The sequence below is a fragment of the Phalacrocorax aristotelis genome, chromosome 2 (assembly GCF_949628215.1).
Source record: "Phalacrocorax aristotelis chromosome 2, bGulAri2.1, whole genome shotgun sequence".
NCBI lineage: Eukaryota > Metazoa > Chordata > Aves > Suliformes > Phalacrocoracidae > Phalacrocorax > Phalacrocorax aristotelis.
The window spans coordinates 6342121-6354337 of NC_134277.1; the positions used below are offsets into that span (position 1 = coordinate 6342121).

The following is a 12217-nucleotide window of genomic DNA, read 5'->3' on the forward strand; positions in this document are numbered from 1 at the left end:
AATAGATAGGTATGTGGCTTGGAAAACGCATAATATTGTGGTTAAGCGAGGCATTTCACAAGTCTTGTAACACCACACTACTGGCAAACTTTCTCAAGCGCATATCATATTCAGATCAGAGTTCTCTGTGGGATGGAAAACGTTAGGGTGATGAAGGTTTTAAATCTCATGACACACAAATTGATACGCCAAAAAATATTTACAAGCTGGTGAGCGTCCCATAAACCGCCTCCAAAGATTTTTCTCTTCAGGCACCAGAGGAGCTCTGCTGATTTACACCAGAGCTCTGGTCCTCTCCACACCATCTCCCAGCAGCCAGGAAATGCCAAGCCCAGGTAGTCTTTCCCTGTTACCCACTGGCTGTTCCTCCTCGCAGCGCCATGAGATTTGTGTAGTGTCAGCACAGACAGCCAATTTCCTGGCTTTCCGTCAGTTCGTCGCTGGTGTGATGGAGATAAGGTTCAGGTTTCCAGCTCTGCAAATCTCAGGGTGTGGGAGGCCCACCTTGAAGTACGATTTCAGGGCATCCTCATTTCTGCTTTGCCTTTAAAATACCAAACTGCTCAGTCCCAGAGGGAAGGCTGCAGAAAGCCACCACCTCTCTAGTGCAACATGGACCTGGTGAAGCACAAGAGCAAAGTTAAGCTCATCAGGGCTGGTGGGCTGCGCACTTCCCATGTGTCCTGCTGGCCCTGGCGACCGGAGCTTGGGATCCAATGTACTAACCTGGCTCGAGACCATCGCATGAGAGCTGGAAGGGGCTTGACATGGTCTAGGAGCCGGAGAACCTTTGCAGGCTTGCAGCTTTGCAGTATGGGTGGGGGGGTTCATCTTTAAGAGCTGTGGTGACGGCATCCAAGGGGTTAGTGGCATGGTCACACTTGGCCAGATGCTCTCTGCGATCTGCACGGAAGCCATTCTCCTACGCGGACCCGAGAGATGATCTAGCTTGAAAAAAGAAAGGGAGGGGAAGAGAGACAGGGTTTCCCAAGTCTGGACGAGGTCCACAGCTTAGGCTGCTGTGGCAGGGAGCAGGGAGAGCCATTGCAGAGGGACAGGAAGGAGGGCTGCTCTCAGCCACCACTGCCTCAAGCACTTGTCTCATGATTCTTGAGGCTGCTGCCAGGTTCTTGTGTGAACTGGAGTAAAATCACTGACTTTCTGTTCCTCATCTGCAAAACGAGACTCTTTATACTTCCCTTCAGACCTGTCCTCTTTGTTTACAGTGTGGGACAGTTGTGAGACGGAGCGTGTCTCTTGTTGCGTGCAAGTGCACAGCTCCAAGCGCTGCAAGCTTCTTTTGGGACCCGGAGGTGTTGCTGGAGTATTAATTCAGAGGCATATTTGCACCCCAACCCTCAAGGTAGCCTTTGCCCATGAAGGGCCCCCTCCTCTTTCACTTGCAGGTTTTTTCTTGCAGCAGTTTGAAAAATAAGGGGCAGGAGGAGGGAGGGAGAAAGCATTAATGGAACAAATGCTCCAAACACAGTTCCAAAAACATTTCCATCTTCCGGCAGAATAGCAGCTGCAGCATGTCCAACGCTGTGTTCAGCGTAATGGTCACCAGCTGTGAGGAACCACTTTTTTATTGACCAGAGCATTTCCTCGGGGCTGCAATAGATACTGAACACCTCCAGCTCCAAGTTTCACAGGTGCCTGGAGCTGGCTGTGCCTTCGGCTGACAGCTTTGCCAAGGAACTCTTGAGGATGAATTTCCCCCTCTCCCCCCCTTTGCCCTCCAGCCTCCGAACAGCAGCAATCTCTGTCGGGATGGGACAGTCAGTGCTCAGCTCTCCTTGTCCAGTGCTCCTTAAAGCCCAAAGCACACCAGTCCTAAAGCCACGGTAGTTAAAGGGCGTTTAAAGGGGTAATAACAAATATAAATCACGTAGCAAGAATAATTAAAAAATAATAAAAGCTAAGACTTTTATTTCAGGAAGATCTTTTGAGGAGGGGGGCTGGATATAATCTTTTTGAGTGCTCTATTATAAGCTCTGAGTTATAAATAAATCTGTATTTTAACATCTGGGATTCATAACATCTTGCTGACAGTCAAATCTCATAAAAGATGTGGTGAGTTCTACAGATGTGGGAAACCTCATTCAATGAGCTGCATAACAAAGGAAATCTAGTTCTTTTTCATTATTTATTGTTAACTCTGTGTCTCTCTGGTGACTGGTAAAAGTGGCTGGTTACAGCGAGCCTGGCTCCAGAGAGGGAGCAGAGCTGCAGGGTCACCCGTGCTTAAATGCACCCTTGCTCAGAAACTCACAGCAGCATCATTGCCTTAAAAACAGGGGTGAAACGAGTACTCTGTACATCATGGGCTGCCTGCAGAGCACAGGATTTCAATCCCTCCCTGATGCTCAAGGCTGGATGTTTATGCAATAACAAGCAGTCCCTGTTGCAGGGGGGAAGCTTACAAATAGTGAAGGACAGAAGGAAAGCACTGCCTGGGGCATCAAGAAGGCATTAGGCTGAAGGATGTGACTAAGATTTGCATGAAAGTTGCTTCAGTCCCAGCATAGCATTTTAGCAAGGTAAAACAGGGGTAAGGAAGGGAAGAGAAAGGGCAGGACCCCCCAACTCCCCATCTCACAAACCCTTATGAGCCCCCACGACTCCTCAGCATGGATGTAACTAATCGAGGCTACAGCACTGACTAGCGTTTTACAATTAGCTGTTGTACTTTCCCAAAGAAAGGAGGGGAAAGTATTGAAGTATTTTCTAGCAAAACTTAATAACAGCAGCCATATTACCACAAACTAGACCCAACACTTGTCCTGTCACAGGCGTTACAGCAAATTGGAATCTCCTTTCTACTGGGTAAACCCAAGGAAAGTAAACAGTTTATTATGGTCGCATTTAATTTGGGCTTATACAGAGTTGGAGACTGAAGCCTGTGTTTAATGCGTTTGTGGTAGTTGGGATTTTTTTTTCCTCCCCAAATAGTTTACCATTGATTTTCCTCTTAACAAGTGCTCTTGTTCTGACAGTCTGTCTCACTCTCCACGTTCAGACTAAGAGGTTGTAATCTTCCCATCGGTGATATCTGAATCCTCTAGCCATGGGCATGGTTATGTTTTCACTAGAAGAGGATTATGACCTACTAATCAATAAAGATGAAGTGGGTTAGTAGAGCCGTGACACAGACGTGGTTATATTGCACGGCCCTGGAGAAACAGTCAGGTGCAACAGGGATGAAAGAACACAGCATCTCAACAGCCTTGTCCTCAACCATGGGTTTTCCGCATCCGATGGAAACGGGTGGTGTACAAAGAGGTTACGCAAGGAGCTGCTGTCGATCCTTGAATGATCAGTCTGCTGTTTTGTCAGGATCGTGCTGAACCGCAGGAGAGAGACCAAAATGCTCCCTGGCTCTTGGTGACAAATCTCAAAGCGCTTCATGGTAGGGGACAGAATTGCCTTTATTTGACAGATGGGGGAAACTGAGGCACACACAGGCAGTGGGATTTGTTTGTCAGCCTGCGGGAAATGGGAGTCAGGGCTGGATAACAGAAAATAGGCTTTGCGAGTTTAGTGAGTCCAGCCCAGCTGGCTGCGTTGCGTGACTTACACTAAGAGGCTGGCAGGACCCTAGAGCTAAGCTAAAGCACTGAAACCATGAATTTCCAAGCTTTCAAATATTTGGATAGCCTATAAATATAATTTTAAGCTCCTAATCCCCCCCGTCAAATGGTGTAATTTTTTTTTTCTTCTTTTTCGTTTCGACCTTCCTTCTTCTTTGGTTTTGCTAAAGCAGCCTGAGCTCTGACATCATCTGACAATTTCGTTTAACAAAATGTTTTGAATCATTTGTGCCAGTTCTGGCAATTCTGCCAATGCAAACATCCCCTGCAGCAAGTGCAATTTTAAACCTTGAATATGTATTTCCCCCCCCCCTCCTGTAGTTACATTTAGAGCAAATCTCTTCCTTTGGATCCTGGCAAACTGTCCCAGAGGAAAGGGTCACTCCAGGATGCCAAGAGAACATGGCTTGCACAACCAGGGAGAGCCTATGTGGAGACAGGGCAGCTTCCTCACATGTCCCTGTCCCCTACCAGTCCCCCCGGTGGGTAAGAGGAGGAGGAGGATGGGCTAAGGGAAATGTTTGCTGTGTGCCTGGGGCTTTGAACGTGGTGCAGTGGCTGCATCACCAAAGCAGTAGTGAAACTCATCAACTCATAAAGGGAGAGGGTTCTGCTGGGAATGAAAGCTGTGACCAAACCACACTCTGCACCTACCAATATGCTTTTTTCTATTATATCACTGTGTTTGCACCTCCTGCTACCCAACACTGCTCCAGCAACTGATGCCCTTGTATCAGGTTCTCCTTCACCCTCTTTTTAATGGTTGCATGGAAGTAGGAACGTCGTGTCCTGAAGCCAAACAAGGCAGAGATACAAGGGTCCTAGGCCTTGGAGTCACATTTAATACTCAACAGCCTTCAGCTACCAAAAACAAGCAAACAAACAAGGTGGCCCTGATGCACTGTTGCCAGATGTCCTCCTTGTCATGACATGCAAGCACATGGATAGCAGTAGTTGGTGCTTGAGTTTGCCTTTAGGAAGCAGGAATGTCCTTTGCAAGTACCGTCAGGGACGTGTCTCTGACCTACCAAACCCAAATGACATGCATTAAGAGCCTCTTCAAAAGAATCAGCACTAGGGGAAATGAAGTTACGGGCTATTTTCAGGCAAAACGGTCCCTGAGTCCCCCTATGCACCAGAGTCACCCCATGAAACCTCACTGAGACGCCCCTCTTCCAACAGCAAAAGAGCCTCCAAAAGGGGAGGTGTATGAGATTTTATGGCACTATTATGGCTCTATTGATACTATTTGAAGCAAACGTAAACACACTGGGGCTTATAATAAGAGGGTGTAATAGATAGTAAGTGCAAATGACTCATTCACCAAGATTTTCCAGGATTAGACGGCAGCAGAAGGGCAACGGCTGTGTAAAACAGACTTTAAAAAATAATCCTCTAATAAGATTTTAATAAACCTGTTAGTAAATTATAATGGTTGACTTCAGGAACTGTTTCTCCCCTGCAGTGTTTTTCTGTGGAGTTAGAGCTATGATGCTCTCCAGTGTGCGTGATACAACCTCGACTGCACTGTGGGCAGAGCTGGGCAGGGAAGAGATTCCTCAGGTCAATGGATGATCAGAAAGTCACTCGTGTGGGGAGAAGCTGAGTCCTAAAAAGCTGTTTCAGGCCTCCTGCAACATTGACACTTTGAATTAAACTCAACCTCCTTTTTTATACTATTCTTGTCATCTTTTTCTTTCTGTTGTTTCGAGTAGATTAACTTTGAAATGAAAATAAATGGTGTTTTTTGAAACAAAAAGCCTCCTCTTTTCATTGCCCTCCAGACTGAGTGTAACAAATGCCGGCTTACCAAGGCCTTCCTCTAAATCCCATGTCTGGACACGCATGTGTGTATTGCCGATGCAGGGGAACTGCCACATTTTTGGTACTTTTCTTAGAAGCCTGTCTCCTGGGGTCAAGTCATTACATGGTAATCTTGGCTTTCGTTTGGAGGAGAGAACTCATTTTTGCAGCTGCCACAATTGAGGAGAAAAGCTTGCACGTGCAAATGTTTAGGAGCTCAAAAACCAGAATGGAAACCAAAAGCGCCCAGGTTTATTGCCTTTCCTGAATCCTCTCTGAATTGCAGCATGGTTGTGTTTAAGCTGGGCCTGGCCAAGATGCTCTTATTTCCTATGAGTTTGTGGACATTTTGGCCCCAGCAGGACTGTTCATCTCCCTTTCTCTCTCTCTGTCTCTTGTTAAATGGGGTGTCAATCATTTATCCTGTTGCCTTACAGAGCTTTCCACCACCCACAGACATCACCACCGTGTGTACATTATATTATTAAGTGTACCTGTAAGTTATGTCTTACATTTTCATTTTTAGCCTTTGGGGAAATTTGTGAGTAAAGGGGCACAAGCATAAATACAGCTCCTCAGTTTTACCCCCATCCTACGGGATGGTGGGGGAAAATAACCGTCAGATGGGGCGCAATACATCAAAGCCCAAATCACCCTCCCTGCCACATTGGGGACGGGTTACTTTGTGGGGCTGACTGGGACCCTAACGCCTTTGCACAGTTAATGGGGTGCCGTGCGAGTCAGAAGGTTTTGTCGTCCAGGACCGTTAGTACTGGACCCTTTAGGAGACGTGCACTTCTGATGGCGAGCGTCCCAGAAAAGCAAGATTTCTCTTGCAATTGGCCAGTGCTGCAAGCCACCTACTGGGCTAACACATGTGGGGTAATGTGGTTTTGGGACACAGCTGCATCTCATGGCACAGCTGCCAGTGGTGCAGGAGACCTCGTGGGGCTTTTGCTTTTGGCTGGGCAGCAGGTTGACGCAGGGCATGCAGGGACGTGAGGCCAGATCAGCACACCACTGCACCCTGGACCAGACCTGATTCACACTGCCACCACCGCCATGCTGTTTGCCACCCCTCAATGATAGAGGTTCATTAAAATATCCCTTTTTTTTATTTATTTATAGTGAGGAGTGTAATGGCGCTGACAGAGCAGCCCCCAGCAAGGCAGGAGATCTGCCTGCACCCCAATCTGCCCTTTGCACCCCACATGAGGTCGGAAGGGTGCTGAGACAGTGGGGGCACAGCCGCAGCCCGTGCTGACTCTGCATCAGGAATCACCTCCCACAGACCTGCACAGCAGGTCGCTGAGGGCTCTGTAACCTTTCAAAGCACGGCAGCCGGCTGCTCCATGAACAGGAGCCAGAGCTCAAAAGCATTTTGAGATAAGCGCAGTGCATTGGGGTGCCAGCATCTGCAAGGAAGGCAAAGAGGAAAAGTCCGGGTGGGTCACTCATTGCAAATAGTAGGAGAGGTGGATGCTCCTGGGTCCTCTGGGGTCAGGCCTACTGGTTTTAAAGGTCACCTGTTTTGGCTAGAAGTGAAATTACCAAAGGATCAATATTTTGCCATAAACTATGACGTGGTATTATTTCCATGCAGCTTCTACCTTGTGGGGCAGCGCTTGCCCTGCATAACTACATGTGTTGAATAGGTGCCTGCAGTGAGGGTTTAGGATTCCTGTAGAAATACCTAAGCTCCTGCATGGGGTAATTCAGAGTCCCTGCTTTTGGAGCTCACCCACTGCACTGATGTCAGAGGAGCTTGGCGATAGGTGGCATTGGGTTCAGCCTCAAAAAATTGTGCCTGTGCTCATCCTGCTCCAAAAGGATGGCCCCAGCATGGGGCCTCGGCTTTCCACTCATAAAACTGGGGGTAAGAGCCAGGTCCTGCTCCCCAGAGAGCAATGAGGGTGGCACAGTCACACTGGGGGAGCACCGAGCCCCTCGGACGTGGCAGCTATGTCAGTGGCCTTGCTGGGAGTTAAACAGCTTTACAGCAGATGTGAATTTGGCTCGAAAGCCCCAATGTTGATCACAAGCACTTCAGGACCGTGACCTGTCACCAAGCCCATAAAGCACCAGCAAAGACAAATAATAATTAACTCCCTGTACGTAATTCCACGCACATTTTCAGAGCAAATCTTCCACACCGCCAGGATCTGACGCTAAAACCCAGTGGCTCTGGGCAACATACAAGTGTCAGAAGGATAGCGACAGCTCACAGATAAAACCAGCACACAAATGGAGACCCGATGCCCTTTAGGTAGCTTCCATTTTTAAACAAGTGCCATGAACTGGAGCTCTGGCACCGAGAAGAAAGCACTGAAGTGTCACCCATGGCCGCTGCAGCAACCAAAGGCTGCTTCAGCTCTTGGTGACATGCGAGCAGCATTTTTTCATTCTATTGAGTTAAATATATAGAGGTGCACATGCATCTATTTGTGTATATGTATAATTTCTGCATGTATTTTACTGCTGTTTCAATCTAGCTCCAGTATCATAAAAGATGCCCAGGGGAACCTATGCCCCCGCTCCGCATTGTGGGCTTGCAAAAACCTTCCTAAGAGGCAAAAATTAAGCTTTAGCCATATTGTTATTTTCAATAGCTTTTGATCCTGGCTTCTCTGCTCTGAAATGAGCACTTGCAGAGGCTTAAGGAGCCACCGCAGCCCTCCAGGAGCCTCCAGCCCCCTCCTGCACCGGAGGCAGTGGTGGGGGCAGCTCTGAGGTGCCCCAGATGTTCCCATTCACACAGTCCAGCCCATTTGCTCAAACTTTGCATCAAAATAGATTCGTGCTGAGATGCCGGGAGTCTGAACTCATCGTCCTTTGCTAGAGGCAGGGGGGCAGTAACTTTTTCAGACAGCTCAGGTATTTCCTCCAGAGCTCATCTGTCACATCCCTGCAAATATGTTTGCTCTGGATGGTGTTTTGTTGGTTAAGAACAGGGTGCGACGAAGGCTTTAGGATGCTTCTTGTGAGGAGGGCAGGGGCTGGCGGGGGCCTGCAGGCAAAGCCCCTTCCCCAGCCCGTGGACTTGCAAAGCAAGACTGGAGGTGTGACGTCCCCACCGTGAGCCACCAAAGTGACAGGGCAGTGGCTTCCCAGAGGTCGCAGGGAGAGACCGTGGCAAGGGTAGGGAACTAACCCCGCGCAGGGCCTGGCCAAACCCATCGCCCTACCCACATCTGGGTCTAGAGCAGCTTCACTGCACAGTGACAAACAGACAACAAAAATTGCTTTTTTCCCTCTAAAAGCTGCCACCAGCCAACCCAACGGAAGGGAAATAACCCTCTCACCCAGTCTCCCTTGTAGTTTACGATAAAGAGCCTTTTGTTGCATTTTCATTTGCAAACTTTCTCTTCTGCCATTCTCATGTAGCACGGTTCCGGAGACTCACATAATTATTTTTACAAGAAACGCTTTCAGACAAATAAGTCTGGGGAGGTTTGTAATTTCTATTACCTCATGGCGACTCTATTGATAGACAGCAGCACACCTTGGGAGAATTAGAGAGCGTAAAGTAATGGAGGTTTTTGTCCTCTCAAGACAGAGCTGCGAGCGCTGCCTGGCTCACCGCCAACACCACCAATTACCAACCTGGAGCAGGAGACAGGTCCTAGCACTGAAAAATGACCATTTTCCAATGAGCCTGGTAATGATGGAGCTGTGCTGTAAGTTACCATTTCCTTCAGGGCCTGTTAGGTATCCAGGACTGCGATGTATTTTGGGCCCCCTCGGTGTTTAGGGACGGTTGTTGTCCCTACTCGGGGGGAGGGATGGAGTTTGTATTGCTGCTTCTTGCCTTTGCTGCCACTTGCAGCTCTTCCCTGGCTTCTTTATTTTCCCGGAAGCCCTTTCTGCCAGGAGACAGAATGGTCAAGCATAAAGAGCAACTTAGGAGGCACTATCATCGGCAATTATGCTTGAAAGCCAGGGATTTAATTATTGTGCGAGAACGATACCCTTGAAAGAGAAATTGCAACAGTCCCATCACTTAAGATGTTTCAGTGCTAAGACAGAAGACTTATGAAATGTCAAGGAGCAAAAAACACAGCACCCGTGTATCTCCCACCTCCAAAGCCTGGTTGCGAGGGTTTCTGCTGGCACCGAAGTTAACTATTAGCTGGTTTAATTGAGGACGCAGTTGCCTCACTTGAATTCGGCTGCCTGGATAACATGGGTTTTTTGTCATACATATTTTCCTTGCTGCTAACCACTGCTAGTAAGTGGGGGAAACTACACGGCACTTACACAATTCCCATTTCATGCCTGCATTTTAACACTTACTTGCTCAGGTTGATGATTTTCGCTTGTTTGTTGGGAATCTAACACTTGTATCAGCGCTCCTCAGCAAACAGGGCATATTCTCCATGTCTCTCAAAAGTACAGGGTGCCTGTACATTTAGGAGAGCACTGTATTATGATGTTGATGTCCCTATCTCTGTCAAGGACTGACAGCATAATGAAATGCATGAAGAAAGCAAGTTTCAGTAAATGCATAAATAACTGCCCAGCGGGTATCTAACAGTACAGCATATAGGGCCTTAAATGCTGTAGAGCTGACTGTCTTCCAGCATCAGCTTAAATCAGGAGCAGCTTCGCAGAAGCTGATGGAGTTGTGCTGGTATCACATCAACGAGGAAACCACAGGAAACCTTCTCTCACATCTTCATGGCCAGACTCTCTCACCCAAGGCTGGAAGACAGTCAGATCCATAGCATTCAAGGCATTGGCCTTAAATGAAATAAAGCATGGCCGCATCCCTCCCACAGCTCCCAGTGTAGGTGAACAGACCAGAGCGCGGCTGAAGCAAAGTCTTTGATTTGCCACTTTTATGGCCATCTTCCAAGGGAAAACAACCCAAACAACTCAACTTGAGATCAACTCAAGTTCCTTGTTCAACTTGTGTTTCAGATGCATGGGGTGGGAAGGAGCCCTGACACCAAGAGAGGCAGCCCGTGAGCAGCCGTGGCAGTTCACTGCGATTGCATAAAGCATTATAAAAGCTAAGCGTTCGTTTTATCTGAACGCAAAACAGGACAAGTCGGGGCCATGGGGCCGGTGGGGGGTGATGCTGGACATGCAATTGCTCAAGCGGGGTTGGTTCAGTGGTGGTTTCTTTTCCCATGTCCCTGTACCTTCATTCTCAGACGGGCTGCCACAGTACCCAGCAATGCATCCACAGCCAGATACAGCTGATGAGCCCTTTCAGAACCGCGCTGGGGATGTACATGCAAAACTCGGAAAAAAATTCCTGTCACCAAGCCCAGATACTCATGATTTATCCATCCCTAAGCACCAGGAAGCTTTCAACCCCAGGGAAAGCGCTTCTCCTGCTGCAGGGCAAGCACAAAACAGGCAGCAAGGAGCTTGACACCCAGAGCCTGGCTGGCTCACCCTCTTATCTCGCTGCCCTGGGTATCACGCAGCATCCTCCTCCGGTCCTTTCCCGCTGGGTTCCCCGCTCCCTGTGCTTGGTCTGCGGCTGCTGCTCTCTGCCAGACCACTTATCACCACCATGGCCGGTCAGCAGGGAATTTCCTCCCGCCGGAGCAGCACTCGCATGGCGCCCGGCCAGGGAAACCAGCTCCGGGCCAGTGCTGCCAGCTGCCTTTGCCAAAGGAGTGAGGGCTTTCCTGGGCGCAGGGGCTGTGTGCCGCTCCGGCTGCGTGGGGAGAGGAGGATGTTCCTCGAGAGGTGAAAAAGCTGTGTTAAAAACCAAACCAACCTGGCACAGGTTAAACAGATTTTTATTTATTTTTCTTTCTCTCTCTCTTGAATTCATTTGTTGGAGGAAGGAGGCTCGGAGATGGAACAACAAGATACATGTTGAGTCAAACTGAGATATTTCTTTCAACCTACACAGGAAAAGTGATACTGGTTGAGGGCTATTAATCCTTCCGTGTAAGCTTCCACTTACTTATGTAGTAGGGCTTTTAGGAGGATTTTAAAATTAAAAAAAAATGCTGCTTCAAAAAGAAGAGCCAGAAAGTTTTGTTCCAAACCCCCCTTCTCTTTCACACACACACAAGTATGGGCAGTTCAGGGTCAGAACTGTTCATCCCCTGACTGAATCGCTAAATAATTTCTGCCCTTCACGAGACTCCATCTCACAGTGGCTTTACTTTGATTAAAACTAATAAAAGCAAGTGAGAAAATGTTGCAACCTGGAGGTCACTGGCAACTTTACCAAGCGTTTTCCAGGATATCCCCTTCCCTCATACCCTGGGTTTCATGCCAAACTCAGCTGGAGGATGGTGAGAAATGACCCACCCCCTTCACCTCACAGACTTGATATATAGATAAGGTGATATTATGTCCTGGTTTCGTCATATCAAAACTCTCCAGGACTCTGGGGTTCTGCGGTGAGACCTCACCAGCGCCAGGACCCGTTTCAAGCTCAGCGATGGGCAACTGCAGCTGCTGGGAGGGCGGCTGGCGGCTGCCGGGCTGGCGGGGAGGCAGCGGCCACCGGGGTGTAACCTCCAAGGCGGAGGAAGTGAGGAGCCAGTGTACAACCTGAACTTGGTCACCCTCGACCCAAACCCTGAAGAGGAAAGCCTGCACGCATGACGTCTTCCTGTTAGGAAATATTAATCACGGCCATGTCCAAACATGGTAAACAAAACCTCAGAGAAACCGATCCTTTGGCGATCGAGTGCGGTACACCAGCATATTCAGGAAGGCCCTTGTGCCTCAAAGACAGGACCCACCCGCCATCAGGGCACCACCTATAATTATGTATTGCCTCCACGATATCTGCATCTTTGAAGTAACCTCTCAACTCATCCCTCCTGTGCTTCTGTATCGCTGGGACC

The 12217-nt window shown here is 48.5% G+C and overlaps 1 long non-coding RNA gene across 5 annotated transcripts in view; it reads right to left on the reverse strand.

The window, feature by feature from the left end:
- The window catches only part of LOC142052357 (uncharacterized), a 16351-nt gene continuing 4134 nt past the window's right edge, over positions 1-12217 (reverse strand). For 3 of the 5 annotated variants that reach the window (XR_012658808.1, XR_012658810.1, XR_012658807.1), the window contains exon 3: positions 10111-11088. This is a non-coding gene — a long non-coding RNA (uncharacterized LOC142052357). The other 2 variants (XR_012658806.1, XR_012658809.1) reach the window with 2 other exon arrangements.